Source organism: Mytilus californianus, unplaced genomic scaffold, assembly GCF_021869535.1.
Source record: "Mytilus californianus isolate M0D057914Y unplaced genomic scaffold, xbMytCali1.0.p SCAF_3, whole genome shotgun sequence".
Classification (NCBI taxonomy): Eukaryota; Metazoa; Mollusca; class Bivalvia; order Mytilida; family Mytilidae; genus Mytilus; species Mytilus californianus.
In genome coordinates, this window is record NW_026262679.1 from 1,923,330 (window position 1) to 1,945,208 (window position 21,879).

General features: G+C 34.4%; 1 pseudogene; it reads left to right on the forward strand.

Annotated features, from left to right (window-relative positions):
- The first annotated feature begins 1,354 nt into the window (after window positions 1-1,354).
- LOC127733819 (heat shock 70 kDa protein 12B-like) lies at window positions 1,355-21,493 on the forward strand (annotated as a pseudogene).
- Window positions 21,494-21,879: the final 386 nt, after the last annotated feature.

Sequence of the window (21,879 nt, forward strand, 5' to 3'; positions counted from 1 at the left end):
ATATTTTTGACATTCAAGTATACAAAGGAAGCCGAACCGAAAGTAGATACATTTTGTTTTCTACTGCGCATGTTATCTGAGGACTTTGGCTGACAAGACAAGACAAGAACCCATTTTATTGAACACTGACAGGAATTAAGGTATTCATTAAAATATATTCTATTTTCTTCAGATTGCATTAGATTCAACATTATTCAGATGTATTCATACAAATTTGTACAGTTAGGCATAAAATGAGAAGATCGATACAATTATTATTTTAAGGTATGAAAGATTTTGTGTTCTAAGTTTTTCTTCACTTAATTTTTTTGTCAATATTGAAAGTTAATTTATTAAAAAGGACATAACTATATATCATTTTACTTTTAAAATTCTTCAATCTTTAGTTTATTGTTAAATGTAGTTATATGTTAACGATTATAAATAAGTTTAATATCTATAATTAAACGATCTATATAATAACGTTTCTCGGAATTCCTCTTTTCGTGAAACTTCCGTGTCTAACAAATACCAGTTCTATTTTTATACAAGTTCAGTTATAATAATTAATTATTCTTCGTTTCTCATTTATTCTATTACAGTTTTTATATTTGGTTTGCGTATTGTATATGTTAAAATTTTAAAACATAATTAATAATCAACTTTATTTCCTCCTTCAAATTCAACTAATTTTCACCTTTCAAACGTTTGATTTTATGTCCTTTAGTCGCTGGAATAATGTTTGCTGTAATGACTTTTCACGTTAAAATTGTTGCTGAATACCAATAAACCATGTACACTGTAAATCTCAGGTGACTTTGACTTTGAAAATCATGAAAAGGAACTTTGATATTCTTAAATGGGATTATTATCTCATTATGGACGTCTTTTAAAAGCTTGTATCCTCTCTGTTTGCCGCAGTGTCTCTAAGATTTCTAAAGGTTAAATGTCAACAATAATATATTGTTGTTCAATTATTGCGCTTGGTAATTTTTGGAACACATATCAATTCTGATTATTTGTTCGAAAACAAATCTTTTTCTTATATTGTCATTATAAATAAATTTGCATTTGCTTTTGCAAAAGATCATGTCTTACTTTTATTAAGTATCTGTATGAATCAACACAAAGTACAGCCGTTGATATTGGAGTGCAGGGCGGCATGATTCCATATCAGTTGGTAACAATCTAAGTACTTTGAGCTTCTTCTCAATAACTATTTTTCCCTTTTCAATCAGGGCGTGTTTAAAGTTAGGACCGCTTATGGTGTCTCTATTTCTTTCATTTTCAAAACATCCAAATTGTTCTTTATTTTCAATTTCGGAAGTGATTTAAAGTCATAATTAATTTGTGTCATCTATTTATCAACAGTTGTTATGACTGACCATCTACTAGTAGCAGCTATAGACTTTGGTACAACATACTCTGGATATGCCTTTTCAACAATAGACAACTTTAAACTTGATCCACTGAAGATACATTCAAATCAGGCTTAGAATGCTGGAGGGAGGCAGCTCTTGTCCCTTAAAACACCGACATGTCTTCTCCTGAATGAAAACAAAGAACTGGTATCCTTTGGATATGAAGCAGAGAATGATTATGCAGAACTGGTACTAGACGAGATACACCACGATCACTATTACTTCACTAGATTTAAAATGAAATTATATCAGGCTAAGGTACTGAAACTGTTACATATTTTAAAAACTTGCAAGTACATAAAGACTTTTTTTCTTAATGCATTACTGGCCGATTAATGTTTCATATATATTATATGATTTATACAATGAGTTTCGGTTTGCTTCATAATTAACAATTCAAATAATTCTAAAAGTGTATCAAATTATGCATGAATATTTTTTAGAGTTCAAAATATTTCATTGTAACCAAAGTGGTAATTGAGTATTTAAATGCTACCATGTTTTTAAAAGTGGAAATATTAAAATTATGTTTTTGAAATATGTTAGGATTTAAGTGAAGAGATGAGACTTGAAGACGTAACTGGTAAAAGTGTTATGGCAATAGATGTGTTTGGCCAATCTATTAAAGCACTAAAGGACCATTTGTTGAAATTATTGGATACAGAGGGGACTGGCGTCAAACCACATGAGATAAAGTGGGTACTAACAGTGCCAGCTATTTGGCCTGATAGCGCTAAACAGTTCATGAGAAAAAGCGCTGAAAAGGTAATACGAATGCTATTCTTGTATTGAAACACGGTTGATTGAGATATTATCAGTTAGAAAACAATAATTCATTTGTAATTGCCCATTCATGATATTTATATTGATGAAATGAAATAAAAATAAATAATCACAATTAATACATTCATAAAACAGTCAATTGCATTTAAAGATAAAAAAAATATGAATGAATGGAATATAAACATACATTTTAAAAGTATCAATACACCTGACAGGTACAGAGAAACCATACAACGTAGACATCATAACTAAGTTTAAATTAAGACAATCTGACAGGAAAGGGTTTTTGCATTCTCCAGCACGCATTGTAGTGAATGAACGCGATATTTTGCTTGAAAATTAAATAGTTTATTTTTTTTAATATATTTTCCATGCGTTCCAATTTGTTATGAAACTTTGCCATAACAGTTGTTTTAATGATTTGATGCACAGGGGCTCGAGTAGTGTAGAAAGGGGGATTCTGCCGCACTTTCAATTTTAAAATTCAAATAGGAGTAAGAGATGAATTTTGAAAGTTGAGTTAGGAGTTAGTTAGAAAAGGGGGATTCTGCCGCACTTCAAATTACGCATGCGTACATTGGAAGGACCGGAAGGTACACACCAGGTGTTAAAAGTAGAACAAGGTCAACTCGTTTGAGTCTAAAAATTGAAATAAAGACAAAAAAAACAAAACAAGGTATAACAAAAGATGATGACCTTACAACAATTATGTATAAGAAAAATTATTGACGCTGATCTTGTTAAAGATTACTTACCTCAACTTTTACAAAAGGACATTGACTTTTTTCAACATCGTCCACACTTTCATTATATGATTCAATGAAGGTTTATGATTTTTATGAGAGTATGGGGTATGATGAGGATTTTTTTTATAACTATGGAGATGTAGAAGACATAGATGAGATTGTTCTTGCAGAAGTGTGTCTTTGGACTCGTCATTTATTTGGCGATATATTGTCATAATCTCTCTTACATACAAAAACTAGACCCACTTGAGTTAAGTAGAATTCTTTACTCCCTTCAAGACCGATTTGAGTATACTGACAATGAGTTTTTTTAGATCATGATGTATGAAATTTACAGAAAACCTATTTTTAATCTAATACAAAATCGGACTCATCGACATAATTCACAAATGTTATTAGCATTTATTAAGAGTGACAGTGACAGTGATAGTGACTAATACGTTTTAGATGAAAAATTGAAAAAATAACTATAAAGACTTGAATACTATAGTATTATATTATGATGGCTTCTTTTGACAATGACTTTATGTGTATAAGTGCTTTGGAAGAGAAAATACAAGAACAAAATGAAGAAACATTGAAATGGAAGAACCTTCCTACTGGTGTATGGTATAAAATTATTGAAGTAAAAGAAGTAGATGGTAAATTTGGTAAAAGTCGCATATTGACTGTAAAAACAAGGGAAGGAGACATAACAAGGGCGTGGGCATGTAGTGGTTTAAACAAAGAGAAGGGCATTTTGGAAGGGGCCTATGTAAGAAGTACTAGTTTTAAAATCGGAAGGGTTGATATTATTATTTCTTGATCCATGTTGAAGAACTTTTTACGAAAATCGAGGGCTTTTTTGTATATTCTAGATAGTTTACACTAATGTGTGTGTCAAAGTCTACAGCTGGATAACGTTGTGCATTTAAAGTGACATAAATGTTTCTTAAAAACAGTGATCAAATAGTGCTGCGTTTTCTACTTGATCGTTACTTTTATCGGTTTGGAAGGCTACGATGATATATCTAGGTTTTTCCCGTCCACTTTTAGCAGAGAGTCGCCAAGTGAATTCTCTACTTTGGGGAACGGATATGGAATCGCACTGTCTCATGCCGAAACCACAGTCGAGTTTAGTCTTGTTTTGAATTGTTTTGTATAATTTCATCTTGTTGTCATCGGAGGGGATCACATGAGGAACGAACCAGGATAGTTTACTTAATACGAGTTTTGCTCGATCTGTTCCTGCTGCTCTGAACACCGCGTTTTCACCAGAATCTCGTACCAATGTGAGTTCATGTTTAAACCCATACATGATTTTGGTATAATCTACTGCAAAACCAAAGATATGATTTAAAGGTAGGGTAAACGAAAACGTTCCTTTTGGGGTAGGTTTGGTAATAATGTAACCATGTCTAGTTATAAAACCAGTGTTATCAGCCTCGGCTTCAGTCGTAAAATCTTTATACCAAAATTGGTTGAGACCTTGTGATTTGCTAAAGTCGTCGGGATACATCAAAAACCTCAAGATAGTAGTCGCTATACATGTACCTGGATCATTGAGGTATTCAATCTGCTGACCGGACAGTTTGTATCCGATGCTTTTGAAGAGATACATGATACCATTGTTGACAAGGGAGACCAGATCTGCATCGGCATACGCTGTGTTGTCGGCTTTTAGAAGTTGTCCTTGCACCAAGAGATAACTTTCAGATAAATGAACAAACAGATCCTGGGTTTCGATGTTGATTCGTATTTCAGCACGGGAACTGTTTAAAGATGCTCCAGTTTGGGGTTCGTATTCATGGACTTGATACTCCCGAATACTTTCACCAAACGACAAACCTTCTGTAATACTAAGTATATCCTTCATTTATTTATAGCGATTGACGAAGTCACGAATGGTTGCAATACCACTACCTGAGATGATATTGATCAAACGGGTTTTCTTCTGATTTTTGCTTTTAATGGATGAGATGATGTTGTTCAAAGGGGTTTTCTGCTTATTTTTGCTTTTAGAGGATGAGATGGTGTTCTTTAAACGGGCTTGTTGATGAGGAGTCTTTGTTTTTGGTTTCCTACGAACCACATGATCCACAGCTTTGGTGGCTCCTTTTTCCACACCTTTAAGAGCTGCATTAATGACATCAGTCATGGCTTTACTTCCTTGAGTCTTTGCGGTAGAAGAGGTAAACATACGTCCAGCTAAATTAGCGATCGTGTCAAACAGACTACTACCACCAACCACATATTTACGTTTGTATCCTCTCTTAATGTTTAACATTATTTATAGGAGTTTACGATGAATCTGTTTGTACTCCTTACTGTTAATAAAGCCACTCTTTTTACTGGTATCAAGAATGGCTACGATCTCATTGCGTACACCATTGTTTCCAGCTTGATGAGAAGCAGCACACAGCTCTAATCGATCTAAGAGTTGATCAAGGTCTGAAGGTAGAAATGTGGGTTGTTGCAGTCCATTTCCATATTTATGTTCGTTGTAGATATGTTTGACGATATTGTTCCATTTGTAACTCTTACTCGCTTTAGGAATTTTAGAAAGGACTGAGTTTCCATGGTACATGGCAGCAGTGTTTTTCAAGATCTTACCATAGTACTCTAAATCATCAGGTTCATAATCCATGGATACCTTCATCACCATGAGTTCCCACAAAGCAGGGGTTCCTTTATACCTTACCCAATCCACAAGGATATCATCTTCATCGATCATGACCTCTGAATTCCCGATGAAGAATTTTTTGTGTTCAGAACGCACACCAAAGGTATGGTCAGCATTATGCAGGAAGGATCGCTGGGAGATCTTCAATCGTCTTAGTGATCTTAGAAGCCGTTTTCTTGTGCTTCTACAACGGGTTTTAAAAACTTGTTAAGGTCACGACTCAATCCTTGTTTGTCCAGTCGTTTTTGTTAGTTGCTAGCTTGAATGCTACGATTGATATCGTATAACTCCTTAGCAAGAGCTTCACGTTGTTAAGGATCGGTAATACTAATAAACGTCATTTATTTAGAGCGTTGAACGTTGGACGTTGTTTAGCGTTGAGCGTTGAACGTTGAACGTTGTTGGAGCGTTGAGTTGATGGAATAACAAGTAGTCATTTACCAGATCCAATTCATAGGTTTAGGATCCATGTGGTCAAAGCAAATGTCTTGGTTAGGATAACATTCATTCACACACTGCTTAACACTGCATTTGGGTTGCTGAGGCTTTGCGGACACACCCTTAAGTTTCATATGTCTGAGGCTTAGGTCTTGGTTCGGTTGACAAGGATGAGTGCATTGATGTCCTCTGTTCGTCATTGACGAGCATTGTGGTTGTTTTTGTGGTTTTGACTTGTGAAAGGGTTTGATCTAAATTCCAACACTCCAAGTCATCACCATTACTAAATCGATTGTATATTTGTTCAACACCACATGTTAAACATTGTTTTACCCTGTCGTCAAACAGTACAAAGTTATGGTCACACACATCATCATTGTTACTACTACTACTATGACTAAACAGTTCAAAGTAAGGTTCAAAATCCTTAATGGAGTCCATTTTATTTAACGACATAGAAGTCTTTTAATTTAAATCTGTATTTACCATTTTCCTTAGGGCTATTTAGGTCGATGGTCACTAATCCGTAAATCTCATTCCAACAATGATTGCAAAATGTTTTAAATTCTTGAAATGCCATAATTATATAAGCAATGATCACGATGAATGTGTTGATAATTTTTAGCGTCTTGTGGAAATACTAGTAAGCAAATGAAGTAACTATTTTCACGAATCGTTTAACATGAAAGTTTAAAGTAATTTTGACACAGGTAAAAACAATCCACGTTGTTATGTCGACCACGTACATAGTAATCTTCACACTTGTTCTGTTAATTTAACATTAAATCATCAAACACCATTAAATTTTTACGATGATTTGATTTGATTTTTTGATTTTTGGTGTTTTAACGCCACTTTTAAGCACCGCTTTTGGGCTATTTCGTGGCGGCCAGTTTTTATTGGTGGAGGAAGCCGGAGTTCCCGGAGAAAACCACCGACCTTCGATAGGAAAACTGGTAATCCTAGTCAATTAAGATTGGAGTCGAGTGCACCCGCACGAGCGGGGTTCCAACTCACAACCTCAGTGTTGACTGGCTAGTGATTACAGTAGTAACTACTTAGACAACTCGGCCACCGAGGCCCCCAATTTTTACGATTAGAGTCTAAGGCCGTTTTCACACCAAACGTTGCGTATTGTAAACTTGTTTAGAATGTTTAAATTCATTCTTTTTTAAGAAAAATATATTTGTTTCAGGAGGGAAGTGAGAAAAATTGCTTGATTCCTTGAAAATGAATGTCGGGGAGAAAAGGGGGAGGGGGGTGGAGGGGGGTAGTTTCAACATGGAGTTTAAAAAATTATCCTGTATGCTTTAACAAAAATTGTAGTAAAATTAAAGTAATTAAAAATGGTTTGTCCCACGGAGATGAATGGTCGGTGCCTTAAGAAAATCGTTCTATTGGTTTGGAGTATTTTGAGAGTTCTAAAGATGTCACGATTACGCGGGCTAAAACAATAGGCGAAAAAAAGGATTTTAAAAATGATTGATTTTTGATTGCTTAACGTCCAGTGGCATATATTTCATGCATGTACAGGACAAGGAAAAATTCTCAATTAGAACAGTAGGTAGGTCCTGTAATAGATGCCGCCCTAGATGAAGATTAGGGGCAATTTGGACTGATATTGAAAACTGAGAGTTTATTGTATAGGTACAGAAATTTTGGCTTGAAACAGACCACTCCTAAGAGTTTTTGCAAAGTTTCTTAACGTGCAGAGATCTTGACACTCTCTTGATCTACACGAGTCATCGAACTTAATATTCGCATTCTAATAGGACGTGGCTAAGTACTTGGACATCCCGCACTTTGGCAAGGGTTTTACGGCCGGTCGGAGGAAGATCCAAGTAACCATATTTCTATTCCCAAGTCACACATGGGGTGATTTTGGAAATGAAAAGTCTGGACTGGTACTAACTGTTAAAATAACCTTGTCCAAGACATGATGAAAATGAATATTTTGGATTTTGCAAGAAATAGTTATGTACAAAAAGTGAAAATAATTGTTGCGCCAAAAAAACAAGCCGTACTATCAACCGGTGTATAAAATGAATATTCTATCAGCAAAAAATCCCCCTTCCACTGAAAAACAAATGGTCGAATTGAATTTAATCCTGTTTTTAACGAAACAATTTTTGAGTTTTTGTCGTATAAATAGGCAAATAACTTAATTCATATTATTATTATAATCATTTTTATTCAATATATGTAACTTCCTTAAATATTCATAATAAAATCCACGTTCTTAATATCTAGTTTTATGAACACTAAACACACACAAGGCCTACATTGACTATCGACTGCGAGTAGTGAAAACCTGTTTTAAACTACATGTAAACATAGATTTTTATCGATGGGAACTTAGTAGAGTTTAGTTAAGTGTAGTGTACACTAACACCACACCGAGTTTAGCTCAATGTGAACACGGCCTTAGCCTCGAGGGTCTAGTACATAGTCTCCTTGTTCATAAAATAAGGCCTCGATATCACTAGGATGTTGAGGTGGGGGCTTTTACAACATCGATTAAAGAGTGAGTGCATTTTGCTTTAACAGATAACAAAGATCGTATGTCTTTTCTGGTGTATCCCTTTTCCAATGCGTGTTGCAACAATTGATAGATGGGTTGATAAAGTGATTTTCCAAACACGTTAAAAAAAACGCAATCTAACCAGTCATCTTTAAGAAGAAAGTTGTTGAATAATGTTTGTCTTACCACAACTTTTTGGAATTTTGGGTCCTCAATGCTCTTCTACTTTGTACTTGTTTGGCTTTGTAACTATTTTGATCTGAGCGTCACGGATGAGTCTTATGTAGACGAAACGCGCGTCTGGCGTATTAAATTAAAATCCTGGTACCTTTGATAACTACTGTGGATTCATTTTTATTCGTGGTATACCAATTTTCGTGGGTTTCGTGGGTCACAGTGAACCACGAATTTAAGAATTCAACGAAGAATAAATGTGTATGGAGTCGGATGTGTATTTCCGGTTATGTTATGCAGTTCTAGTATAGTGTTGACTAACGATAAACATTGTAACATAAAACGTGTTTTTATTGAAAGAAGATACAAGTATTTTGATTAAATCAATAATGAATAGATCGAATATCAGTGATAATTTACTTTTTAAAATTGATTAAAACTGTTCATGGAAAATAACTGCAAGTTGTTAATTACCGTGTCATAGTTTGGTGTATTGGTGATTAAAAATCAATATTGTTTATGACAGGAACATTTATTTTCACACCTTTTACTTATATGACTGTTTATTATATCGTGATTAGGGAAATGAGCTTTCAATCATAGAGTTTTGAATGCCTTATAAAATTCCAACAAGAATTTATAAATTGTAAAACAAACAAATAATTAGTTGTCTCTGTCCATTATTGTAATAGAAGTTTTCAATGAACACTTTAACCTAGAATGACCAAGCCAGGATTTTGACAATTCAAAACTTTTTCAATGAATTCCTTCTTTTTTTTGTTTTATTATTGATCAAACCAAGGAGGTTATATGATCTCCTAAATCAAAAAGAAATCCACGAATTACGTATCTGAATTTTTTTATTCTTTTTTGTAATCAGCGATCCACGAATTCACGTATACCACGAAACGTCTTTTTATCTCTATCCACGAAAATTGATACCCACGAAAATAAATGAATCCTCAGTATTTACACCACTGGGTCGATGCCGCTGCTGGTGGACGTTTCGTCCCCGAGGGTATCAACAGCCCAGTAGTCAGCACTTCGGTGTTGACATGAATATCAATTATATGGTCATTTTTATAAATTTCCTGTTACAAAACTTTGAATTTTTCGGAAAACTAAGGATTTTCTTATCCCAGGAATAGATTACCTTAGCCATATTTGGCACAACTTTTTGAAATTGGAATTTTGGGTCCTCAATGCTCTTCTACTTTGTACTTGTTTGGCTTTGTAACTATTTTAATCTGAGCGTCACTGATGAGTCTTATGTAGACGAAATGCGCGTCTGGCGTATTAAATTATTAGCCTGGTACCTTTGATAACTATTACCACACTCTGACTTGCCCATAATCAGTCCTCTAATCGAACGCTGTGGAAGAAGGAAGTAATTCTTTGTGTTTACAGTCCTTTCATTGTATGAGATGTCTTCAACGTCCATTTATTTAAATAAAATGACACTCTTTTGTGTCCAAGTAAACAGACTATTCAAATTTGAGTTTTTTTTTTCATATACACAGCTGCCATGTTTTCAGTAAACACGACTCGACTCAAGAGTTGGGTTTGGCTACTAGTTTTAATGTTTGTTTCTCTGTCGTCACTAATTTAACATCTACACGTTTACGAATGTTTTCTATCGTTTTTCCAAACACGGAATTGTTCATCAATTTAAAAAAAAATCCTTTTCAGACTCTGTTTTGGATACCGCTCTAAAAGAGGGACGAAAGATACCAGAGGGACAGTCAAACTCATAGATCGAAAACAAACTGACAACGTCATGGCCAAAAATAAAAAGACAATCAGACAAATAATAGTACAGATGACACAACATAGAAAACTAAAGACTAAGCAACACGAACCCCACCAAAAACTGGGGGTGATCTCAGGTGCTCCGGAAGGATAAGCAGATCCTGCTCCACATGTGGCAAAGTTTTGTGTTTTTTGTCAATGTAGGACTCAAGCCCACGTGATTGTTTAAATGTAATTGCACGATGTACTTTGGTTAAAACAATACCATTCTGAAGACACTGTTTCAAAATTCTATAATGAAGTACATATTTCTGGCGTGAATAAGGTATAAATCTATGAACTCCATTCATGCCTATATTTTCAGGTAAAAAGGGGTAATCGTTATGACTATCATGAAGTTCTGGTGGATACACTAAACCACATTCAATCATACACCCCACTTCACTATCATCTTCCCAATGTAAAATGTCTTCCACTTTTTCTGGTTCTCCCCATTCAGAGTCACCTTTATAGGTAAAGGTTCTGACATAGCCCACCCATATAAATTATTTGCATCTAAGTACGTTAAGTATTTTGTACGTTGTGTGGTGTAGTGGTGACTCCTGTATTTATGGTTCGCCTTACCATGTCGATGACTTATTTTAGACACACCTCCTCGAGTGGCCTTTTCAAACATCAGTAACATATCTGGGTCGTGTAATGATTCTAGTTTAACTTTGCTATTTTTTAATGCAGCATCATAGGCTAATCCTGGTGATGTGTAATAATGTAAAGGGTCAAGTCCGTAATGTAAACAAATATCTCTAAAGTCTTCAAAGATGTCTTGAAGTCGTACGACATCCCCTTCCAAGTATAAATTGAGGTAGTCTTGCATAGTTTTACAGTTAAATGTGTTAAACACACGTTGCGCATGTGCATAGTTGTCATCACTAATGTCTTCATCGTCAAGTCTGTTGTAAAATGCGTGAAGGGGTGGTAATTCTGTTTCTTCCATTTTTGTAGGGTTGTCCATGTAATCATAAGGATACACCCCTTTTCTAATCATGAGTTCATAGTGATCACCAAAACACTCCTTTACTGCTTTAAATTTGTCTTTGGTTAGATTCTTTGCTAAAGTGTCCAATGAGTTCAACATAAACCTACACGAATCAATAAATCGCATGTCTAAACCCCCCTCTACTTTCTTAGAAAAACTTATTTACTTTTCATCAGTGTTAGGAATGCAGTGAATCTTACCGTCAGTAAACCCTAACTCCGTCAAAAACAAGGGGGCGTCGTACCCCGTTAAATTGTGAAGCATAATAGGAACACAGGTGAGAAGTTGAAAGTCTAAATTACACTTCTTATGTGCTGCACCACGATTCTTACCTGTTAAGTGATGATGATCTATTACTTTGTCAATTCCTAATTCATCGTCACAAATGTGACAACGTGTACTCGCTTTAAAACATGCATCATCTTCTTTTGCCATCACCATGTCTCTTTCATCTTTGTACATGTCTGCAATGTCTTTGACTTCTTATTCCATACAGTTCACAAACTTTTTAGCAACCTCCTCCCCATGGTACCATGGTCCTTTTTTAGTCTCCTCGTGTGTATAAACAACTCAGTAATAAAAACCTGAGGGTGGTTGTTGTTTATAAGCATTGGTGTATGGTTTTGATGCAGTTTGTAGTTTTGAAAATAAATACGATGACCTTGATTTGGCATCTCGATTGTTACTGGATCCTTCTGATTACAATACTCTATGTGTTCATTTAAAATGTCTTGTCTTGAAAAGTGATTTAGATCTTCGACAAAAATAAACCGATTCTTTATGATGTGTTAATTGCGACGTTAAAAGACGTGACAAACTTTTAATACAACAGTCATGGTGTGTAGTATATTCGTTAAAAACAAAAGGTCGATGTGTTTCGTGCAGTTGTTCTTCGAAATTCTTAAGGGGTACACTTCCAATTTTTCATCATCATTCTCATCTATTTCTACACCGTCATAACCAAATACATTGATGTTAAAATCTGTATTCCGTCTTTTAAATTTGTTAATGGATTTTAATGACACTGGAAAGTCAATGCCGTCAAAATTAAGGTCGTTTTCCCATCGCTTATATTGACCTACACGATAAGTACTTTTTTGATTCACTTCTTCATAATGCAACGCTGCCAACACAGCACAAACACTTATCGTCTTTGTTTTGTACATTAATCATAGGTAGCAATACACAGTTAGAAGTTTAGTTTCGCGTTTTGGCCATGGTGATTTTTTTAAATATGAAAGTTTATGTACAATAAAATTGATTTTTAGATAGTTGAAGAATAATCTAGCCTCCTAAGTGGGTTTATATGAACATTTAGATTATTTTTAGCATGTTTTATAGGCCATTTTTCTGTTTGACAGTCCGTATTTTCACATCCGTACCGCCCATAGGTACAGAAATTATTGTACTGTTTTTAACAAAGACTTGACCCTCGATCTTTTCAATTCAATTTTATGGAAAAACGAGCAGAAATGTATATGATTTTTTTTTGGACCTCTTGATAAATAAATATCTATGGTTTCAGGAAAGGTATCACTTTAATGGATTGAAATTCTCCTTTGGACCAAATTTTGGAGACTTTTATGACATTTTTATCCCCCTTTTTGCAATGTTTTGTATTAAATAAATGCAGATTGTTGCCATGGTTACACCAAAAAGAGATTATATTTCACTATTATAACTACTGGAAATCAAATCTATGGAAGATGCTCTTTCCATGAATATACACATGCATAACACAAATATTAAGCCTTATTTGTTAGGAAGGAAGGGAAAGAGGGTTGTTAAAATTATGAGTGTCAATTTTAAGTTTTTTTCCTAACTGTGTATTGCTACCCTAGCCTACTTTTGAAAGTTTAGTTGGAAAAGGTATGTACAAACTTCCCTTAAGTGGTGTAAATTTAGTGAAATGAGTTTCTAATTTCTCAATGTAAGCAAAAGTCCAACCACTACCTTTACGTATAAATTTTGCCATGTTTTCCTTTACCGTTTCAATCATCCGTGTCAATTCCAAATCAAGGTCGGTTGCTTCGGTAATGGTCACTACTGTTGATGTAAAATAAGGAATAACGTAAGTACTATCACCCGTTACACTCCACTCGAAGTACTAGTTGCACCTTCAACGCCTTCTTTTTAATAAGTGTCTCTGAAATGTTATGAATAAGAGTGCTTTGACTCACTTCAAAAACGTATCTATATCAAATTGTTGTAAAGGTTCAACGGTCACCGTACCAAATACACCATTGAATGCTTCTCTTCTATCAGTAATATTTATAGGTCGTTCACTTTGGTGTGAGGGACCTACTATTTCACCATCGTCAATGAAAGGTGTGTTCACGACGGGTGGTTCTTCATTGTTCACAATAGGTAAAGGATTCCACCATCTTCTAATACGATTAATCATATTTGTAGATGGTTCTTCAGGTGTAGAATTCCACCATCTTCTAATAGGATTAACCATATGGCTTAAAATATTTGTAAAACGAGTCATCTTTTTTTATTTATACCTAGAATTAGAATCTTGATTGTCTTTGTTTCAATTTTTTTTTCAAACTCAAACGAGTTGACCTTGTTCTACCTTTAACACCTGGTGTGTACCTTCCGGTCCTTCCAATATACGCATGTTCTAACTAACCCCTAACTCAACTTTCAAAATTCATCTCTTACTCCTATTAGAATTTTAAAATTGAAAGTGCGGCAGAATCCTACACTACTGATTGAGTTAGCAGTTTTAAATTTTGTTATTGAATGTCTTTATTTTTTTTTTTCGCATTTCCTGTCTATTTGTATTACATTATTAACGTTTTTAACGTTGGCATCAATATTTCTTTGTTTTCTAGCAATTTGCAGTTTACTATCCATATCCGTATATTAGGATTTCAGTATACGGATATGGATAGTAAACTGAATATTGCTAGAAATCAAAGAAATATTGATGCCTAGTATACGGATATGAATAGTAAACTGCAAATTGCTAGAAAACAAAGAAATATTGATGCCAACGTTAAAAACGTTAATAATGTAATACAAATAGACAGGAAATGCGAAAAAAAAATCGAAAACATTGATTGACAAAATTTTATAATCTGCTAACCGAGTCCCTGTGATTTATACCTTTATACCTTTGTACCTTTATCTTCGGGTCCTTAAATAAGCCATGGCTTCTACTGACCCCTCATCTTGGAATGTCCTAATGAAATATATATTATACTTATATAGGTGTGCGCATTTAACAATTAACAATTAAAACGAACTTATAAATTTATATGGGTTCCAGTTTTCGATTTTACGCAGACTTAAAATTATAAAAAGTCTTTGCCGTCACTCTTAAATCTAACAGGTTATTCCACTGATCCTCTACTCTAATTGAAAAAGTATTTAGTCTATGTGTCGTTTTAGTCTGTTTCTTAAATAGTTTTAAAGAGTGACCTCTGGTTGTATTAGATGGTGATAAAGTAAATAGATTCAGCCAGTTGATATCATCAATACCATGTAACGCTTTGTAGACTTGAATCATGTCGTTTCTGTCTCGACAATATTCACGGATTTGATGTCCTAAAATTTTCTTTCTGAATTTGTTTATACTCATTTCTTTCGACGTTTGTTTGTTTTTTCTTCCATCACGATTTTCTCTTCACTGTGCGATTGTTGATCTTCTAACGAGATGTAAAGGTTCAAGTCACTGCACACAGAAACGTTGTTGACGAATTAGATGGAACCCGGATAAAATTCAGAACTTTCTTTTATGAAAACGTCGTTTATAGTAAAACTTTATGATTAAGATATACAAAACAAATTTATCTTTTTTAAAACGTTTCAAGATTCATATAAATAAGAAGATGTGGTATGAGTGCCAATGAGACAACTCACAATGTGTAAAAAGTAAACAATCATAGGTTAAAGAACGGCCTTCAACACGGAGCCTTGGCTCACACCGAACATCAAGCTATAAAGCGCTGTTTTGAAAAGTCTGTCGTTATTTAGATAAACTCCAACGATAAAATTCCGCGTGTCGGTCCAGTACAAAGCAGGGTAAATATTCATATCACATTAACATGGTCTCATCCTAGATCCTAATTTAATTTGCCGCTTGACGTTAAACTGCCATCCATTATCATCATCCTCATCACATCTAGCTCGCTTAATTAATTATATGAATGTCAATTATAATGATGATTCCGGCTAAAAGGGTATCTTCAACAACGAAAAAAGGCCGAGCTTGAAATGAGAAAACATGAGAGATACTATTTGATAAACTTGTTGCAATACCACATGAAAACTACCAAATCAACAATTTGACATTGTTTCACATAAAATGGGAGAAGATACAATACCAAAAGGCAATCAAAACCTATAAGATGTATTATAAGTCAAAGAAAAAAGAACAACCCCAAACCATAAGAAAAAGATGACCTGACAAATACCATTCTACAATACATGTGTATGTTTTTTTTAGAATAAAGATATATATGTTACATGCACCGAATCAAAACCAGAGGTGAACTCGAATTAATCCTGCAGCAATATTTTATGACCGTCAATATATTTCCGGTACGATCGGTCATTTTGAAGGCTGATAATTGGATAATCGAATACGCTTTTAACTTTTAACTGCATTTGTCATCATAGCAGTCTGCAAATAATTTATAAATTTATTCTTTTTGGTTTTATCAGGCAGGCATCGACAATAAAAAGCTTTTTATTGCCCTTGAGCCTGAAGCTGCCTCTATACACTGTCAGTACTTACCAACAGAGAAGTTGAAGGGTGCCACTGAAGGATTTACTGTAACAGAAACAGGACAGAAGTATATGGTTATTGACTTGGGAGGTATGTTTTTGTCATTAAATGCAGATTTTAGCTCATCTTGCCCAGACTTTTTATCAAATCCTCTCCTCTGAAATAACTTGGCCAAATATTTCCAAGCTTTACCTGAATGTTCCGTAAGGCATCTATTTCAAAAAATTGTATCCGAGGGTTTGATCCATCAATAAACATGTCCGCCTCTGCTAAAAGTAGAAGAAAGGAGTAATAGTATGGTGGTTGATATGTCAAAAACTAAAGCAGCTATTGGATGATAAAGACCAACAGAGTAAAAGTTATCTATTATAAAATCTTTTAGAAAAATCAGACAACACGTTATTGCCCCTGAGGGTATTTTTTATATGATTCAGCATGACTGTAATCAACAATTTACCCTTATAGGAGTTATTGTCCTTGAATGATGACTTTTACTAGTCTTTTTTCTTTCTTGCATATTTTTGCGGAAACCATTGTAGATGAAGAGAACCTTTTCATAGTAAAAACAATCAGCAAAATAAGATCTGCAAATAACCAATCGATCAATCACATATCTTACATAACAGAAATCGTCAATTGAATCCTTATAGGAGTTATTACCCTTGAAGCTTGATATACCCATTTAGATATTTTTGACGGAAACTGTAGTAGTTAGAGAAAAAATTTAAATAGTAAAAATGATCAACAAAATATGATCTACAAGTAAGTCAACGTGACCGAAATCGTCAATTGACCACTTTTTGGGAGTTATTGCCACTGAAAGACGACATTCGCCATTTTTGCAGAAACTAGAACGGATAGAGGGAAACTGTCAAAGCAAAAGTTCAACACAATATGATATACAAAAAATGTCAAGAAGACCAAAATTTGTCAACCGACTACTTATAGGAGTTATGGGCGCTGAATGACTATGTTAAACCATATTTCTTTTTTGTCGAAACCTAAAATAGATAGAGAGGAAAGGCAAATAAAATCAGAAAAATAAGATCTATAAATAATTTCATTCATGCCTGAAATCACCAGTCCACTTCTCATATGAGTAATTGTCCTTGCATGAAATTCTTACCTATTTTTGTGGTTTTGCCTTAATCTAAAAAACTTAGATTGAGAGATACTTTAAACAGCAAATTTGATCAGCTAGACAAGAGCTACAATTTAGTCAACATGGCCAAAATCATCAGTTGACTGCTAATAGGAGTTATTGTCCTTGAATGACAATTTTTTCCCATTGTGTTGTGTTATTATAAAAACTATAGTTACTGTTGATAAAAAGAACCCGTAAAAAGCAAACACAATATCATGTTTTAATGACGTATTAACACTAAATTCATTGAATGTTAGATGTGTACTGATTGATTATTTAGTCTTATATACATGATTTTTGTATAAGGTATTATTGGCTTTGAACTAGCCTTCAGTAAATGCGAGTACTCTCAGATCTGTACATTGTGTCTCAAGTATTTTGCTAATTGGTTTTGTGCTTTGATCTGCCTTTGCAACTAATTTTTTATAGTTTGTTCTTATGTTGTGCTGTTACACAACTGTCCAAGGTAAGGGGTTTGGGGCGCCCGAAAACATGTTTTACCCCGCCACATTCTGTATGTGCCTGTCTCAAGTCAGGAGGCTGTAATTCAATGGCTGTCGTTTCTTGCTGTATATTATATTTGTTTTTCGTTTATTGTTTTGTATATAAATCAGGCTGTTTGTTTTCTCGTTTTAATTGTTTTGGATTTGTCATTTCGGAGCCTTTTATATAGCTGACTATACGGTATGGTTGTTGATCATTGTAAAAGGCAGTACAGTGACCTATAGTTGTAAATATCGTAGACAAATGGTTATTGGTGGAGAGTTGCTTCATAGGCAATCACACCACATCTTCTTATTTTTATATTATCAGCAAAATTAGATAAGACAAAGTGACCAAAATTGTCAGTCATTTAGAGACCGGAATTATTTCCCTAAAGTGATGATTTTTTTTACCTTTTTACTTTGTTTTACCTTACATCCTTAAAACTATAATATATTTTATTCTAATATAAAATTTTGAATAGCAAAATTCATTAACACAACTTCTACAGATAAATCAATAGGAATGAAATCGTCAATCAATTTCTTACAGGATTAGTTATAATAACATATCTTTCATAATTGTATTTTTTATAAATTGATAATTTGTTAAGAAATCTAAAGTCCCAACTCCCTGGGTTGAACTTAGATGGATATATCTATTAATTTCAGGTCCTTTTTTATCATATAGCTCTTCGCCTGTTTCGGTTCTTATACATCCTTGGCATATACATATTCGACTTTGAGCGTTCATGGTGAAGGTAAATCCAGATAAGCGCTTAGGACATTTATAAAGTATTACTTTCATTTTATTTAACCCTTAAATCACTATCCCCCCTATTTCTGCTAATTATATTTAAAACTATAATTTAGTTTTGAGAAAATCTTGGTCCAGCCAAACTTATCAGCAAACATGTATTGGCCTACTCAGTTTCAATTTAACACACTTATTCTTTTTGAAGTCTTTAGTTGACCATGCTCGAAAATCCCCCGTAACAAAAATCGTGTCGACCTGAAATTTTAAAGACAAAACGAATATTATTGAAAATAAACTAGTCGGTGATTCCATTGCGTTTATCAAATTTAAAATAAGTTACTCCTCTTCGTGTGGTATCTTTATCACAGTCAGTCATATTACCTACAAAATAGGTGGCGAGTAGTCATTTCAGATTGATTGGTTGATTTTTTGTGTTTTAACGCCACTTTTAAGCACCGCTTTTGGGCTATTTCGTGGCGGCCAGTTTTTATTGGTGGAGGAAGCCGGAGTGCCCGGAGAAAACCACCGACCTTCGATAGGAAAACTGACAATCCTAGTCAATTAAGATTGGAGTCGAGTGCACCCGCACGAGCGGGGTTCGAACTCACAACCTCAGAGTTGACTGGCTAGTGATTACAGTAGTAACTACTTAGACCACTCGGCCACCGAGGCCCCTAGTCATTTCAGAAAATTTTATTCAACTTAATTTAAATACTATTAAAGACTACCATACACACACAAAAGCATAAAAAAAGGTGTTTATGTGTTAAACTGTATTCTACTCTGCGTTGAATCTTCCATTTTACATCAGTTCAGATCTGAGTTCGCTAATTGCTCGTAATGCTAGAGACTTGTGCAAACCTCCGATGGTTCTTGTGTTTTCATTTGAGATGGCTTTGTGCAACTTTGAAAAAGTCTCAACGATAAGCAAACTATAGGAATAACCTTGATTTTAATAGGTTGACAAAAGTTGTTTCGAATGGCGATATAGTGGGTTGCAGAACTTACCCTTTGCAAGTTTCCAAATTAATTTTCATACACCCAACACGTTATCATATAATCCTTTGCTACTGGGAATCTTGGGTATATGTACTTATGACGAACAGACAGATTGGCACGTTCGATTCGAATTTGAAATCAATTGCAAAATTTCGTTAGAAAAACCCAGGATCTTTTCAAAGCAATGTTGGAGGACATACACATTTTATCAACTTATTGCTATTTAAAACATTCATGCGCTTCTGATAATTTTTAGTCAAATTATTTTTCCCTGTTATGTAGTCTTGAGATTATGGCTGTTCATTTACAAGAAGAACGTTATGTAGAGGTAAAAAATCAGCAACTAATGATAACACTAAGGGAACTGAGATTAAGATAAGAAAGATCTGTGGAATTTACGGACAGAATAAAGATTGGGCCTCTTGCCGCATCCCTTGGATCAACCCTTTAAGTACTTTCAGAAATCTGATTAAATTTCCTGCATGCGTTTGTGTATGACTTTGGTCAGTGAATGCGATGGTATGAGATTGTTTTCCGGCTTGTGATGTTTCTTTCTTGTCCTTCAATTAATGTTATCTTTTCCAGGTGGCACTGCAGATATTACAGTACACGAAAAACTAGAAGGAGATCATCTCAAAGAGCTTTGTGATGCTAGTGGTGGGGATTGTGGAGGAACATCTGTTGATAATGCATTCGTTCAGATGATAGTAAAAATTCTAGGTGCACCTTTAATTAACCTTCTGAAACAAGAGGATCCAACAGCTTATTTAGATTTGCTTCGGGAGTTCGAAACTGTAAAGCGCAAAATAGAATCAACCACATCAGGCAAAGTAAACTTCACTATTCCATGTGCCACCATTAATACACTTTGCGAAAAACATCAAAACGAAAGTCTTATTTCAATGATACAGGCATCGCCGTTTGCAAACCAAATTGCACTCCGAGGAGACAAACTTAGAGTAGATGCAGAAGTGATGAAAAATTTGTTTTCATCGACCGTAAACAACATAATAAAATTAGTTAAAGATGTCCTGCGAAAGTCTGTAGTCAGAGATGTTCCACTTCTACTGTTGGTTGGAGGATTCGCCGAATGCCCTCTTATACAATCCGCCATGAAAAAAGAATTTTCCAACAAGCGCATTATTATACCAGAAGAAGCTGGATTATCTGTATTGAAAGGGGCAGTTCTGTTTGGACACAAACCTGATTATATTGCTTCACGTGTCATGCGCTTTTCCTATGGTACAGATGTAAGTAAACCCTTTGATCCAGCCCTTTACGATTTGTCCAGAAAAACCATTGTTAATGGCGAGGAGAGATGCGGAGATGTATTTTGCATGATCATTGAACAAGACAAATGCGTTCCAATAGGGACTAAATTGAATGACAGGTACTGCACTGTAAACCCAAATCAAAGTGTCATGGGGTTTAAGATTTATGCATCAAGCAAGAAAAATCCTACCTATATCGACGAGGAAGGCTGTCATTTGATTGGAAAAGCGGTTATTACAATTCCATTTCCATCAGAGGAGAAACGTTGGGTAGCAGTCGAATTCATTTTTGGAAATACAGAAATAAGCATGATAGCACGGGAAGAACTTCATGGATCTACATGCGAGGCAAACTTCAAGCTTATTTGAGTCTTTATAAATAATCAAGCATTGAGAATATTAACAATTTAAATGAAACAATAATGTTTAATAATCATTTTAGATATACAGCAAACTAATATAGACTGAGAATTGTAATAATAATTCGAAGTTTTTATATGAATTAAGTTATAATCAAACTTTAAAATTTTATACTGTTTGCAATATATGACAGCTACTTTGTAAATATTTATCAATAAATCTTGCATATTAAACCGACTTCTTAATATTTGGTTATAGTGAGTTAAAAGATTTTCTAACGGAATTCTACGTTTACTATATCACACGTAAGTTTAACGGATATTTAAACATTTCCCATGAACTTTCAGGATGATTTTTTTTTTTTTTTAGAAACTGTGACTCTTTTGTGCTAAAACAATTCCAATGCCATATCGGAAAAAATATGTCAATACAAACATATTGATTCAGTTAATCATGGCAATTAGTTGCATTGATGTATAAAGGGACGTTTTAGGTAAATCCAGAAAAGCGCTTCGGGCGCATGAAATTCATAACGTGTTGTTTTCATTTTTTATAGCACTGGGTCGATACCTCTGCTGATGGACTATCAGTCCCCGAGGGTATCATAAGCTCAGTAGTC